Here is a 14,431-nt window from a genome sequence, read left to right as displayed (position 1 = left end):
AATCATCAATGACGAAGAACTACGACGAAGAACTAACATGGAAGAATGGACAAATCTCAGCGTCGGAGAATAATTATTTCATGTTGTGAGGGACAGAGACGCATTTATAAACATAGTCGCCAACCTTCAATGAGAAGACAGCATGAGAAGAAGATTTATAGTCACTATATAACAGAAGTGTCTATCACGTTATAATTATTAAATGTAATGAGGAAAGTATTTGACAAAAAACATATCAGGCCTATTGGTATGTTATTATAGACTCAATGTTAGGATACATGAATTGAAAAATATCTATCGAAGTGATACTATTTTTATAATTCACATTTTTCGTGATACCTCGTACATACAATTAAATTGATATTTTCGCACCGTGTCGTGATCCATTGCGTCGAATTTCCGCGTTTAATGATCACGTAGGATAACAGGTCAAACAACCTATTCGTTATTAATCCCACCTAGTTGCTTTATTATTGATAAACGGTAGTCAATCGAATAAAGAAAAACATTGCATGGTGTAAAAAGGGCTTGTGTCTGTTTTTGCTTCAGTTGCTTCAATCAATGTTTAGTGGAGAAAAGAGACAATACTTTCAGAAAGTATGAAGCACTTTTTAACTGTAACTCTGCAATCTAGTCTCTTAAGACTGCCAATCAATTCCATTTTAAGCCGGATCTATTAGTCTCATTTTGAACATATTGTACTATAATGGTAAGCTATGGAAATTCATCAGCCATCTATATGAAATGACCATATTACATAAATACATGCAGACTGCAATTGTGCTAAATATTTATTAAGTAAATTCAGAAGACAGGTTGTCTTCATCCGGCATATTTAGAATAACCTACTTTGAAAGGATGGATAATATACTTTGTTGATAATGTACGAGCTGCAGCAATCAACCAGGAATTTACCAATAAAAAACAAGCAAACAACATTTCATATAAAATTGTTTCATTAACATTTGCGATTCAAAGCATCCTTGGTAATCGTCTAAAGCGGGGGTGCTCAAACTTAAACTGCTGGCGATCTACCTCAATATTTTTAGACTACTTACGATCGACTCTGAGAGGCTGCAAGTATGTGTGATGCAGGGTTGTCGTACATACACGATACACCCTACCTACCTAGGTAGGGTGTACCGTAGCATATATAGATATTAGCTTTCTGCACAATATAGGTACATTATTTTAGTCAAGGTTTGGGTTAGGTTTAGTTAGGTTCTTCTCTACAATATCAATGAAAAAACTCATAGTTATTCAAAATTGCGAGTTTATTGGTTGTTACAAAACAAAAGAGTTACATATGGTGTTAAACCTAACTAAAGAGTGGCTTTGGATGTTGAAGCGTGGCATTGCATGTCCTCAGCATACTTTTCATAAGATGGTACGTAACCACTGGGTGCTAATCGCAAGCATGATGACATATGATCGTCATTTAGTCGATTGCGATATAATTATCTTCATTTCAGAAAATGCAGACTCGCACAAGTAAGTTGACCCAAACAATGCCGTCAGTTGAAGGGCGATTTGCCTTAGATTCGGATATTTATCTTCAGATATAAAACACCAGAAATTTGTATCAGATGCTGTAGCTTTGAGATTTATATCTGATATAATCTGCACCAACTCATTTTCAACAGAACATGAGTTCATATTAAACTGACTTGCTATTTCAGTAGCTAATTCCTCAATGTTTTTACATGAAAAGGGATAACTCATAAATGATGCTATATTTTCCAATTTACTGCAATCATAAAAACGCATTTCGAATTGTCCCAAAATATTTGATAATTCAGCCTCATACGTATCATAATTAAACTGAGGAATCCTTGCTTTCAAAGACGGAAAATGTTTCAGATCCTTTCTTTTCAGTTGATCTATCATAAGTTGCAATTTACTTTTGAATGCGTTTACTGCGCTAATCATCTCAATAATAGTTTTTCCTTTACCTTGAAACTCCAAGTTAACGATGTTTGAGTGCATTGTGATGTCAGTCAAAAATGCCAAATCAGTCAGCCATTTTTCGTTTTTCAAAATCTGAGTGTCGTCACCTCTTTCGTCTAGAAAAGCTGTTATTTCGGGCAATAATTCTTGAAACCTTTGTAGGAACTTTCCGCGACTCAACCACCTGACGTCTGTGTGAAGAACTAAATCAGTGTGTTCAGCTGACTCCCTATCTTCCAACTGCAACTTAAAGAGCCGCCGTTGCAAGCTACGTGCATGGATGGAATTCACAATTTTTGTTGCAATACCCATAATTTACCCTTTTCTTTGACAAGTGCCACGCGTTCCTTTGATAAAGCCGCCTTTTGCCGCAAGCAGTGTTATTTTATTACGTAATAAATTTTTGTAGTTTAGTTACCTACCTACTTAGTAAAAATTTTTTTCTTCTCGAAATCTACTCAAAAAGCACTCGCGATCGACTGGTCGATAGCGATCGACCCTTTGAGCACACCTGGTCTAAAGTTAACCACAGCTTGTTTGTCCTTCTGTAAGCCATGTCGAGACCGGTGTGAGAGCGTGTTTTTCCCAAAACTCTCATACATTTAATCAGAAATAGGCCCGTGCCGGTGCGTTGACGTGATGCAAAATCAATCCAATTATGATGGGAACGGGTCACAGACGGTAAAAATGTTCCTAGCATAGATTTGTCCAGTAACTGTTTGACCGGCATATTCACCATGTCGTGAATATAGAAAAAATGATCATAACTGCGACAGGCGCGATTAGGACGTCTTCCCCAGATGGTTTACGGATTTAGGGGTCATACTCAAATGCGACACAATAAATCCTTATAGATCAAATATCGCATTTGCCTCTGTACTATGGAGTGTAGAGAAGGAGGAACGTCTCTGGGTTAAAAAATGTGAGCTGATTTTTGATGGGTAAATAGGTGGCGCTTATTATAGAGGGTATTCGCTTGAATTTTACGCGCTGATTTGAAAATAACTGTATAGTAATGCTCTAAATAATGCACCGTGATAATGAAATTAGTAGTATTGAAATAATGAAACGATTAACAAAACAGAATCTCGTTAAATTAACTTTATTATTTAGCTATGTATTTGGTTTAGATAATACATATATTCTATTATGAAAAAAAGTAGAATCATGTAACAATAATGAAATAGTATAAAAAAAAACATTTTGGTTGATTAAAATAGAATATTGAATTTTATCCGTAACTAATATAATAATTATAGCGATATAATTAGATCAATAAAAATAATAGAATAATAAAAAAAAATATTTCGGTTCATAAAAATAAAATATTGAACTTCATTAGCAACTAATATAATAGTTATAGACATATAAAAATATGAATAAGAATAATAAAATAATTGAAAATAAAACATTTTGGTTCATAGAAATAAAATATTGAACTCTATCCGCAACAAATATAATAATTATAGTTTTGTTAAAATATCATTGGTAATTAGCTTATGCAAGCAGGTACAGAAATATATCAAGTTCTTAATAAAAAATAAAAATCTAATAAGATATTAAGGATTGCACAGCTTTTCACATGAATATAATCAAACGTCAGTTACAACTTTGATAATTTCTTATGCAGTAAGTGTTTAACTTCAGATCTCAATCCCATAGTATAATCAGCGCCACGTATTATCCCTACAGAATTCAGACCATATTTTAAACGTACCGTCCATAAGAGATGTTCCTCCTTCTCTACACTCCATACTCTGTACATAGCCCCTTCTTTGTTTAAATCCGCGTTTAACGACTTACGTCTTCACGTGAATCGTATTCTATTGATTCGCGTCCCTCTTTCAACCGCTACGTCCATTCAAACACGTGTAGTTTCGAGAAATACTTGTCTTAAAACAAACAGCAACTGCAATGAATCACTCATTATAACGAGATAAATCAGTAAAATACTTTTCTGAAGAGATATCGACGAAGTCATGCTATGTTGCCATTTCCTGAATTATGACTAAATTTCTAGTTCTCAATTGCCACATCTCGTATAAGTTTTTACTTAGTTTTGGTTAGTTCTACATTGTTGGAATCCTGCAATATTTGATTACTTCATCGCCCAAATTTACCATACCCTCAATCTTCATGTTACTTCATCAGATTATTTGACTAGTACTACAATGATCAAATAATCATAATAATCATAATCATTCTCTGTATTCAGTGTATATATATATATATATATATATATATATATATATATATATATATATATATTTTTACTTACATATATATATATATATATATATATGTGTAAGTAAAATTTGGCAGCCCTGAAAACTATCAGAAGTATTTGTCTAAATCATCTTGTGTTTAATAGTTTTTAACGAACGTTTTTATTTATTTATTTACTTATTTAACGCTACCTACCGATGCCATATCAGAAGGTTAAGATAAGGAATTTATGAATGTATTGCACATTTTTGATTATTCCTTTAACCAATTCACAGCTTAAGCTTATATTTGTTGCCTACAGCTTTTCCTATAATTGTATGTTCTTTCTATCGTACCAATGCATTAGTTTTTGTGAAGACATCGAATGAAAAGAAACGTTTATTTTCCATCTTTCCCGAATCGAAATTGCATTGACTTCTACGTCTTAAGTACATCTTTTTTAAGAATTTATTGATAGCTAATAAAACTTCAGTCAAGATTAATAGGCACGCTTGAAATTAATTTGAATTAAACTACCAGAACGCTCATTATGACATTGCGAAAAGTTCGGATTTGATTTACAGATTAATTTAGGGTGACATATTATTATATTTTCAGAAAAAATATTTGTCATGTCAATAACTATATGTTTTATCATATTTTAACAAATATTCGTAGTTAATTACTGATTAATGTGAATATTGAAATAATTAGCATAATCAATATAGTTTTTATCAAGCATTTGTGCAAATCATCTATCTAAAAATCAATGCACTGGTGCGTATATAAATAGAAATAATGCGAGATGTTACTAAAGTTAGCAGAGCAATATGACTTGATAGAAAAGACAATAAGCTGAAAAATAAGTGTCATATTAGAAAATTTTCCGTCGTGCAAGTTTTTGAGAAATTGGCTAAACTAGAATGCTTATATAATTAAACGCTAATTAAATGCATCGTTCCTTAATTATAAAAAAATTGTAAGAAAATAAAATCACTATTCTTGGAATTGGCAAATGTTTTCGGAGAAAATTTGCATAATTAAACGCTCGACTAATGCTAATTAAGATGTAGTGAGGCCACAGAAGTCTAAATATCTCACCTATGATAGTGTTTTGCTGAGAAAACTCGGGAAAAGTCATTCTTTTCATGACTCTAAAAAAATTCATTTCTTTCGTAGCATTTAATTAGCATTAGTCGATAATTTAATTATTCGTCTTTTTGCGAAGCTTTTTTTCTCTTCGAAAAAGACGTGAAATTCAACAATTCAATGCAAGAATAGGAAAATTTTTTCTTACAATTTTTTTTCTATCGTTAATCAAAAGAATAATTATGTAAGCATTCTATTTTCATTATCTGTTGATTCTGCGCGTTTCTGCTAACAGTTCAAAGTTAGTAGAATAGCCATTTTCTGAATAACTATCAAAGCGGAAAATTTCGTAATGTGGCACTTATTTTTTTTTTTTTCTTTTTATTCATTTTGCTTTGCTAACTTTAGTGACATTATTTCGAGACCATATCGTGAAAGAAGTAAATATGATAGAATTGCATATATTGTAGTGAAGCATTCTCTAACACGATTTCGAATACATTTCTGCCAACACTGGCGTGAGAAGATTTGATTAAAATAATGGCAGATACAGATATGTTAAAAATCTGAAAGTACGAAGGTCTAAGTTTTGGATGACCCCGAGTACCCAAATGTTATTATCTTGGATGTGGCACTTCCAGTTATAACGGAAGTAAATGTCAACTTTGGTTGCAAGGAGTTGAGATGTGAAATTGTAATCAATAAACAAAAGCATTTGCCCGCTCCATATGTCCAACTCATTGATATATCATACAGGATGTTTTAAGCTTAGCCGCCAGCATGCAGAAAATAAGTTATTTGTAAGTCGCTTACATTAAATAAAACACCCTGTATTTAATTAGATTTCCCACTGTATTTTTTTAAGTCAATTCGCTTTGTATTAGTATTCTCTATAGGTACCTAAATCCAAACAATTTTGAGATATTCAATATGTTAAGACACTCAATTATTTCAACATTAGCCCATTTTCATTATTATATTGTTACGAACAAGGTAGCGAAATGGGTCCTAAGTCCGGCCCTGTCCAGCTACAATGGAATTTTAAAATTCGGCGATTCGCGCGGCACTTTACATCGGTTTTTTATAAATGGCGGACGCTCCTTTGATGAAGTTTTTATTATAGAAGGCGGTTTATTTACAGTATTTCTTTCAAATAATTTCTAGGAAAGTCTATTTTTTTATTTGTTTGTTTTGTTCTAGAGCTTTCTATTTTCTAATTTTATTTAGGTGTATAAATGATTTGTGTAAACGCAGTTTAGTTCAGTTTTAAATAAATATTCGTAGCGAAAAGAACGAATTAGTAAAAGTAATAGCAGACATTATTTAAGTGATATTTATAAGCAAATCATTATAATTTAAGTGTATTGTACAGTTTATATATAAATTATAAATACGAAAAACGTTATAATATTTTATTTATACTGAAAAGTAATCACTAGCATGAAAAGATTATTGATTTTGGATGTCAATCAAAACGTGGACGTATTTTGTATTAATTTAATTAGATAACTTACAAACACAAACAACTAAATGTAATAATACACAAAATCAGCAAAGTCAGAACAGCGAGCTGACCAAGGAAACAAACACTAATTGGCAATCCATCTATCACCAAACATATCGTATTCTGAGCAATGCGTCCAAAGTTGTTCGGAGATTCTCTGGACCGGACTTAGCAATTTGAGAAAGAGACAAGCTTTTTTATATTACATAATATAAAAATACAAAATAATGATTGATTTCAATAGTAGTAATTATAATGTATATAATATCTTACATCACAAATTGAATTATGCCAGTCTCTAGAGTCTATGGTAAATTGTAGAATTCAACTACAGAATAATAAGATCTTTCAAGCAGAAATGCCTTTGTCAAACCTCGAAACTTATCAAAAATTTTTGAATAATTTTTTCGAACTGAAGAAGGTGCCTTTAGGAAATAATTTGTTCCGCCCCTTAGTCAGGTTAAACTTACTTTCCTAAGAACCTTTACTGAAAATTATATGAGGCTTATATGTTAATTGAATATCAATTAACAATGCAAATTTATCGTTGCAAGTTTTTTGAGGAGTTTATTTGGTTCTTGGCTTGAGAAAATGCTATCATTTTTAGCAAATTTATGTATTGACCTGTGACCTCACGTTCGTGGGACTGAAACAAAACGACCCAAACCGCGGACTATTCCCCCAACATAGCCATTATTGCTGCCACAGCGGCTTCAAATTTCAGGGCTACAATCATGAGCTCCATGAGATACGTGTTGTTAAGTTATGTCTATTTATTTTTATTTCTAAATAATCTTGCAAATATTATTTTTCTCTGAACTGTGCGCCCCCTGGGTGCTTCCCCCAACAAAGCATAGCCATTATTGCTGCCACAGCGGCTTCAAATTTCAGGGCTACAATCATCAAAAGTTACAATTGTCGTTTAAATAATCCATTTTTACTAAACTTTCCTTCATTACACCATATAACTTATTATATGAACTTTCCTCTTTCCTTTTCTCTTTTATTGAATGATACGAAAATGGTTTCCATTTATGTGTTTTCAAAATGCGATGAATTGTTTTCGTCGACAAAATAAAATCTCTAACAATCGGCAGTAAAATAACTCAAAGCTTCCCTTTCGTTTATCTCACTATCCACTATTAGTTTATTTTTGTCAATTCTTATCTTAAATTGGCAAAACTTCGACAGTTTTTAAGCGCAATATACTTAGAGTATCACCAGTTTTATTTGGTCCATTAGTATATATTTCTGCCAAAACCCTGCAGTTCTGTTCAACAGTCGCCGTAAATAATAAGATTCGAAAAATCATCAATAGTAAATCTTACATTTGCCATTATTCATTATGATATACGAACTGATGAAGAAAACTCTCGAATCAATATAAACAATTAACGTTTAACTATAAATCTTCATCGTCAATACTCTACCCTTTACTAATATTGAAATAATTGAGTGTTATTCTTCAAAATTTTGAAAAAAATCAAATTTCTCATAATACTTTATTTTTAGTACAGGACACTGTGCCAAAATTTTATCTAAAACTCCATTTAGAATCCGAAAATAAAATAAAAAATATCAGATTCTATTTAAAATGAAAAAGTTGATGTCTACTTCGATATAAATGGAAGTTCCACATTCATCGTCATCCAAAACCTACAGCTTCGTAATTTCAGACCTTTGATATAACCATATCCGACATTACTTTTGACCAAAACTATATTTCCAAGGTGGGAGAATACATTACACATGATTACCATACTAAAATATGTGACAGCGTTAGCTTATTATTGTGATGTATTGTAGTTGTTCCAATATCAATTACAGATTCTAAAAACCCGTAACTTGCTAAAACTGAATATTAAATTATAAAACGTAAATAGACAAGAGAAATGTACCTAGCTGTAAGTGCGTTTGGCTCAAACAGAGTACCAGACGTGAACTGAGCCCTTTTTGTACCCCATTCGTTTTTTTCTGGAAAACGAAATTTCAAAGTCAAAACTATAATGGAAAATAAAATCTCTACAAATAAAATAAAAAAAAATTCAATTCCAAAGTATCTATATAAATAATCATGGTAGTCAGAATCGTTTGAGCTAGAGTCATCATTTGATTGAATTATGATGGGTTGTAAAGACCACATACCACATACTCATCTTCTTTTTCGATGTTTTCATAGGTAAATGGAGATGATGAGTCCACGTAGACTGACGGTTTGTTAAATGTTTACCGAATTTTATAAGGGAAGTAAACATTATTTTTCATTTCTTAATTTGTTATGAGTGTCGTGCGTATTTATGAAATATTGATTGTTCTTCGCAACTGTCTTCTACAATTGATATTGGAAGAACTATAACACTTTCAATCATACACGCCGAAACAAACGAATTCCCAGTAGTAACACTCGAAAATCATGAAATGCAATAAAAAAGCAGAGTTCATTGCAACAATTCACGCGGTATTACAATGTCACCGCATCATTGACAGCTAAACTTCAGAAAACCATCAATGGATCCTGAACCTCTTCTTGATGTAATCAAAAAGTGTATCTATCACATCTCTGCTTGCAACTAAGATGGATGGAATGCTAATGCAAACATAGATAAGTCCTCTGCCTGTCTTACTTAAAGATAATAATTAATTATGAAAAGCTAATAAATACATTGTCACAACAAATCAGCAACAAAATGGGAGAAGAAAATAAAAAAAATGAGAATACTGATAATTAGAGTTATAAGGAGTAATTAAATTATATCCAGCGGTATATTCTTTTGATATTTGAACCGTTCTAATAAGTTTAGAAGCAAAAGAGCACTACTAATTAGGTGCATGGTGTTTCTATATTCATGGAACAACATATCAGGAGATGATTCCTAGTATAAATTTTTTTAAGTATTTCCTCTACATTGGAGATATAACCACTAGGATATGGTGAGTAAAATGGAGTTTCCAATTTTTTTCTAAAATTTAAGTAGAAACTGGAAATTTTGTGCAATCACAAAGATGTAATCACATGCAGGGATGCATTATGATTTCTTAATTTAAATAATGATAACCTAAACTAATACATTTTCTATTACTTATCCAAAAGAAAAATTATACTTCGTAGTCGCTTTCAAATACCTTGATAATCTCAGTTGAATAATCTACGTTAGAATATGTGATAAAATGGAAATAAGGGTCAGTAATTTTTGTAGGGTATTTAAATTTATTCTTTGCGGACATGATAAAAACAATACTTCCGACAATCGTGGTATACCTCTTAGGCATAAATTTTTCGACTAAATTAGAGGCAACTCTAAAAGTAGTTAAATATTAAGTTTTAAATCTGTTCACGTTTTTAAGGATATGCTTAAAAATTGAAACATTGAGAGACAATAAATGTAAAGTAATAAAGTATGATGAAAACCGCATTTATTATCAACAATCGATAAGTAGTTGATTATTTAATACAGAATAACAATTTTTTTTGTCTGTCTAGGTATCATTACAGAACAACGTCAACCTGCCCCGCCACAGCCTTTTAGGCGCTACTTAACCTACCTTCACCTCACCTTATAATGAAGAAAGGGACATTTAGCGACGCCTACAGGCTAATTCAGACAACGACATTAAAGCCAGGAAATTTGGCATGTCACCTACCAATTCTAGAACTAATAAAGCTAGAAAGTAATTACAAAACAATCAAGCAAATGCATAGTATGATGGACAAAATTATTCCATTCGAAGTAGTAACGACCGCCATTCAGGGGCGAAGAAAATCTTCCACAGGCTCGAAATGTATCTCTCTGGTACACAGACGGTTCCAAGCTAGCACCAGGTGCTGTATTGTGAGCCTAAATGCAAGCTTTCTATACCACAAGAAATGTCACTCATCATTTTTCAGGTTAAGTTGTTAGCAATAAACAAATTGTGTTCAAGATTGTTTGGATATAAATGTCTCTAAAAAACACACTCTATCAAGTAGCCTTGAAGCTACGAAAAGCTATTGAGTGCACGTCCAAACTAGTGCGGGAGGGCAAACAAACTCTAAAAGTACTAGCCAATAAAAACAAAGTAACCTTAATGTGGCTACCAGATCACCAGGGTATACTGGGCAATGTGGAAGTAGACAGTCATGTCCAAAAAGGGAGAACGAAGATATCTAGTGCCACAGGCCTACTGTAACCTCATGAGACGCAACATCAATAACAAACGGAACGGGTGGCTATATAATCAGTTGGAGTTTCACCGAAAAACACTCCAGACAAAATACAATCCCAAAGATTCATAGCTATATCAGCTGAAGATCTTCTCATGATTGTTGTTTTTTTAAATAATTAACTTATAGTCTTTCTTCTTATACACTTTTTATTTGTCAACTCCATGTACAATACAAATCATATTAATATATCATCTTAACCTTAATGATGAATCATTCTCGATAATTCTCTATGATTCTAACTAACTGACTTCTTCTTTTTTTATTTTCATATATCTTAACAGTAGGCCAGAAAGTAAAAAACTAATACCTATATTATTAAACACAAACCAGAAAAGTATTATTTTTAACACCCTCTCTTAATACTTTTCTATGAAATTTCAAATATTATATTTTGATTTTTTTCTTTTATTAACATTAATAATAAACAAAATATCTTAACATAAATTTAAATAATCTCTATTCTTATAAAACTGTCTTTTGTGGAGCCCCTTTGTTAAAATGTCTGCTACTTGATTTTTAGTTCCAATAAAAGTTAATTCCATTTTCTTTGTATTTAAAATGTCACACACAAAGTTGTATTTTATATCTATATGTTTTACACGTTTGTTATTTTCGGGATTTTTTATCAAAGCTATACATCCTTGATTGTCCTCATATATTTTAAAATTTTGAATATTGACTTTCATATCAAACAATAATTTCTTAAACCATAAGCAATCTTGTACTGCGGAACATAATGCCACTAACTCAGCTTCTGAGCTTGAAAGAGTCACACAATTTTGTTTTCTTGTTACCCACATCACTATATTACCAAATAATTTAATTAAATATCCTGACACTGATTTTCTATCTACCACTTCACTTCCCCAATCAGAATCCACATAACACTCAAACAAACTTTCATTATTTTTTCTTTCAAATTTTAAATGCATATTAACTGTTCCTTTTAAATATCTTAAAATTCTTTTTAATCCTGTCCACACCAAACTATTATTTTTATCTTGAAATCTACTTAAATAATTTACTGAGTAACTGATATCTGGTCTTGTTCCAAGCATCAGATACATTAAACATCCAATTAATTGTCTTACTGGTAGTGTGCATTCATCATCTTTATTTTCAAAAATATTAAACTTTGGATCTATAGGTGTTGCTGTGGGATTGCAATTATCAAAATTAAATCTTTCTAATATTCCAAGTAAATATCTTCTTTGACTTAATTCCAAGATTCCTTCTTCTTTAATATAATTTACTTCAAGTCCTAGAAAACTCTTTAAATCTCCTTTATCTTTTATATCAAAACATCTCATTAAATCATTTTTACAAATTTCAATTTTATTTAATTTTTGCCCTGCTAATATGATATCATCCACGTAGAGTAATAAATACATAATTTGTTTATCTTCATCAACTTTTGTATATAGACAATAATCAGTTTCTGATCTTGTAAAACCTAAATTTAATAAATATGTATTTATTTTTATATTCCAGCATTTTGCAGCTTGTTTTAAGCCATAAAGAGCTTTATTCAATTTTAAAACACATCCTGGTTTACAATTTACCCTCTCTGGCGCATAAACATATATTTCTTCTTTTAAATCTCCATTTAGAAATGCCGTTTTCACATCAAGTTGTTTTATATAATATCCATATTGATTGCTCACTGTTAGAAGAGTCCTTATTGTTGTCATTTTTGCCACAGGTGAATATATATCATCATAATCATAAGTATTTCTCTGTCCACATCCTCGTACAACTAATCTCGCTTTGTATCTGTCTTCCATTATTGTTTCTAATGGTTTCTTAGCAAATACCCATTTAGCTGTCAAAATTTCTGCTTTTTCCGGTTTCTCTACTTCATTCCATGTCTCATTTTTCTCAATTGAATCAATTTCCCTTTTCATAGCCTGTATCCACATATTTTTGTCACTTCTATTATCTATTTCCTCCACTGTCTCTGGTACTTTTTCTACAAATGATACTGCATCAAATGCCATATATAATTCATAATCATTATATTTTTCTGGAATTTTGACTTTCCTTTTTATTCTTTCAAAATTTTTTCTTTTATGAGCTTCATCATTACTCTCATCTTCTTCGGATTCTATTTCAACGTTTTCTTCTAAACTGTTTTGTTCTCTATTATTTATTTCAATACTTGCCTTTTTTATTTTATAAATAAAATCAGTTTCATTAAATATAACATCTCGTGCTACTATCACCCTTTTTCCTTTTATACTCCACAATCTATAACCTGTATTTGTATATCCTATAAAAATCATTTTTTCAGAAACTGGATCAAACTTTTCTCTAAATTGTTTTTGTATATGAGCATATGCTGTACATCCAAATATCTTAATATTTTTTATATCAGGTTTTTTACCATACCACAATTCTGCTGGTGTAACATTTTCTAAATGTTTGCTAGGGCTACGATTTAAAATATAAGCAGCTACTCTAATGCTCTCATTCCAAAATGTTTTTGGCAGGTTGGCTTCTTCTATCATTGTTCTTGCCTTTTCCAACAAACTTCTATTAAACCTCTCAGCTTTACCATTCTGCTGTGGCGTATATGGTATTGTATAGTCTAAAACAGTTCCATTTGATTTACATAAATCTTTTATATCTTTGGAAATATATTCCCCTCCATTGTCACATCTTAGCACTGCCAATTTTATGTTAAATTTTGATTGTACCATATTTACATATTCTTCAAAACACTTAAACACCTCATCTTTACCTTTTATGATATACACTGTACAAAAATTAGAAAAATCATCCACAAATGTAACAAAATATTTACCCCCATCGTGACTTAGTGGCGTTATTGGTCCAACAACATCAGTATGAACAATCTCTAATAATCTTTTTGCATGTGATCTTGTTTCAAATCTAAGTTTTGTCATTTTACCTTTTACACAGGCTTCACAAAAATCAATTTTATTTACATTTACATTTTCCAAACCTTTTACCATTCTTTTATCAACTAATAACTTTAAATTTGCATTACATATATGCCCTAATCTTTTATGCCACATCATTGATTCATTGTCATCATTTTCAATCATAAAACATCGATTTTCTATCTTATACTCAAAAATAATCTCATAAAGCCTGTTTCTAAATCCTACTCCTATCAATTTATTTTCATTATATAAACTAACCTGACCACCCTCAAAAACTACAGATACATTAGACATTTCTAATCTTTTTACTGATAATAAATTCTTCCTTAAATTTGGAACGTAAAAAACATTTTTTATTATGCATTCAATGATCTTTCCATTTATTTTACTCAAAACTTTAATATTTCCAATACCTATTGCCCTCAAATATTCATTATTCTTTGCTACTGCTATGTTAATTGGTGTTTTTAATTCTAAATATTCATAAAAATATTTGTTATTATTTACTAAATGATCTGTACAGCCTGAATCTATATAGAATGAGATATTATCGTTACTTACAATCTTACTTTCATT

The 14,431-nt window shown here is 31.1% G+C and overlaps 1 protein-coding gene across 2 annotated transcripts in view; it reads left to right on the top strand.

Annotated features, from left to right (window-relative positions):
* Positions 1–14,431, top strand: part of LOC130442419 (uncharacterized) — a 121,369-nt gene that overhangs the window by 100,159 nt on the left and 6,779 nt on the right. The window lies entirely within an intron of this gene.

The sequence above is a fragment of the Diorhabda sublineata genome, chromosome 4 (genome assembly GCF_026230105.1).
Source record: "Diorhabda sublineata isolate icDioSubl1.1 chromosome 4, icDioSubl1.1, whole genome shotgun sequence".
Taxonomy (NCBI): domain Eukaryota; kingdom Metazoa; phylum Arthropoda; class Insecta; order Coleoptera; family Chrysomelidae; genus Diorhabda; species Diorhabda sublineata.
Note: the sequence above shows the minus strand (reverse complement) of the source record. Positions and strands in the feature narration are given on the sequence as shown.